Consider the following 2959-nt stretch of genomic DNA (forward strand, 5'->3'; position numbering starts at 1 on the left):
GCCCGGAGGATTGGTTCCCGCAAACCGGCGCCTGGGGACGGCACCCAGGGGCGGGACCCACAAACCGATGTTAGGGGCGGAACGCGAACCGAGGGGCAAGATAGTCCGGCCCTGCACACCCGTGACGACGGAGGGGGGGAACAGCGCCCGGAGGCACGGGGCCAGCAATCCGGTTCCGGCGGGCAGATTCCGGGGTTCATAAAGGTACCCAATCAGAAATGAACCCTTGAGAGCCAGAAAATTGTGAAATAGTGTGCGGCAGGACAGGCATTGGCATTAAATTAATCGTCATACCCTTTACAGTCAAGGTGTCACATCAAATTCGAAATTATCACATTCACTGAATAAAATACAAGTGAATAATGACATAATCATAACAATTACTAAAAAAACACAATAAAAGCAATGACTAAAGAAAAAAACGTCCCTAAAAAACATTTAAACACGATTCACATACTTCCTGAGTGCCGCAATGAATGCTGGGAAAGTATACAGTTTCCCACTCAGCATTCCGCGAGCGTATGCTGTAATACACGCAGATAATTTAAATGTAGAAATGCGTAAAACTTCAAAAACTTCTTAAAATACATCGTGAAGATTGGAAAGTGTCTGAATGTCTTTCAATTTTTTTCCAGAATATCATTAAAATTAGTAAAAAGGAGCAAAAGCGGAAGCCATTTTATATTCAATGTAATGTCGATGGAAGAGCTCCCACCATGCTTTGCGGCACCAAGAATGGCGTTTAAATGCATGTTTTGTGACAATTATTGTCTTATTTCTTTTGGATACATCATTTATTCAGTCATTTTTTTCTCTCTTTTCATCATCAGCTTAGATTCATTTCAATTTGCTTTCATAAATGTGTTTAAAAGTGGTACCGTGACTGTACTGGAAGTTCGGATTGGAGGGGTGCGATGGCGCGGCGTGTCCACCGGAGGGAGACATTTTCAGGCTTTTGGAGATTGTGGCTTTTTTTTTTTTTTTTCGAATAGCTCCCACCATGCTTTGCGGCACTGAAAATCCCGTTTAAATACATGTTTTGTGATAATTCTTTTCTTATTTGTTTTGGATACATTATTTATTCAGTCGTTTTTTTCTTTTTCATAATCAGTTAAAATTGATTTCAATTTGCTTTCATAAATGTGTTTAAAAGTGGTACCGTGATTGTACTGGAAGTTCGGATTGGAGGGGTGCGATGGCGCGGCGTGTCCACCGGAGGGAGCCACTTTCGTGTCTTCGGAGATTGTGGGTTTTTTTTTGTTTTGTTTTTTTTTCAGAATAGCTCCCTTTCGGAGTTTGCGGCTTTGTTCTTTTTTTTTTTTTTTTTGCGGAATAGCTCCCACCATACTTTGCGGCACTAAGAATTGTGTTTAAATGCCATGGTTTGTGACACTTTCTTATTTGTTTTGGATACATCATTTATTCAGTCTTTTTTTTCTCTTTTCATCATCAGCTTAGATTAATTTCATTTTGCTTCATAAATGTGTTTAAAAGTGGTACCATGATTGTACTGGAAGTTCGGATTGGGGGGTGTGATGGCGCGTCGTGTCCACCGGAGGGAGCCACTTTCATGTCTTCGGAGATTGTGGGGTTTTTTTTGTTTTGTTTTTTTTTCAGAATAGCTCCCACCATGCTTTGTGGCACTAAGAATCGCATTTAAATGCATGTTTTGTGACAATTATTTTCTTATTTGTTTTGGATACATTATTTGTTCAGTCGTTTTTTGTCTCTCTTTTCATCATCAGCTAAGATTGATTTCAGTTTGCTTTCCTAAATTTGGGTTTTAATGTGGTACCGTGATTGTACTGGAATTTCGGATTGGAGGGGTGAGATGGCGCGGCGTGTCCGCCGGAGGGAGACACATTCAGACCTTCGGAGATTGTGGCTTTGTTTTTTGGAAGACAATTCAATAAACGAGTTGATCGATGGAAGTACGAAGAGATAAAAAGCAGGTGAGACGACAGGGCAGAATCGTTTCTCATGCCCTCATTAGTTTTGTGGCTGGTAAAGGTTCCCCAAACCAGGTCGACGAGCACAAAGCGCACCTTCGATGATTCAAATGGTTTGGAGGGGTGCGATGGTGCGGTGCGTCCACCGGAGGGAGACACATACAAGCCTTGGGAGAGTGTGGCTTTGAGGTAGATCATTCAACATGAGTTGATACGTGGACGAATTTGGAATGAAAACCTAAATCATCCAACAGCTAGTGGTATGACAGCAAAGAATTCTTTGCGCATGCCATCGTTGTTTTTGCTGCTGCGAAAAGGCTCCCAAGGGGGTGTCAACGAGCAGAGGGGAAGCCCTATCCAAAATGGAGGGGTGCAATGGGGCGACGTCTCCACCGGAGAGAGCCATATTCAGGGCTCGGAGATGCTGGTCTTTCTTTTATTTAAGACGATAATTTAGTCGATGAGTTGATAAACGAAAGATTGAAGAGAAACAAGCACCCGACTCATTCAACAGCTCGTGATATGACAGGACATTAAATGAGTTAATGAGGTAATATCTGACACTCTTTCCTGTATGTCTGCCACTGTTATGGTAACTGGGTTGTGTTCAGGGAGGTTGCTGTGCTCCTCTCTCAGGGTCACCAGCCATTGTGCACTGCTGTTATGTGCAACCTCCTTCTCCCATATGCCTTTGCAGTTTCCAGTCTTGGTGGGTCAGCTCTGCTGTTAGGACCCTGCCACTGAGCGTACACTTTGGCAGGTTGTGTTGCGAACAGACTGTTTATTCGTCTGGCCTCATTCTCTTTCGTGTACCTCTTTAGGCGACTGGACAAGGCTTGGACTCGTGATCTGTGTCCTGTATCCTGACTTGTTCTCGTCTGCGTACTAGGGCTAGCGAGAAGGCCTTACGTCGAGACTGGCCGTGCGCGTTTGGTGATTGGATTAGCGCCTTTTCTGTTTCCTGAGAATTGTATCCTGACTTGTTCAATAAAGATTTAAAAAAAAAAAAA

Source organism: Hippocampus comes, unplaced genomic scaffold (assembly GCF_001891065.2).
Source record: "Hippocampus comes isolate QL1 unplaced genomic scaffold, H_comes_QL1_v1.1 scaffold39, whole genome shotgun sequence".
Lineage (NCBI taxonomy): Eukaryota > Metazoa > Chordata > Actinopteri > Syngnathiformes > Syngnathidae > Hippocampus > Hippocampus comes.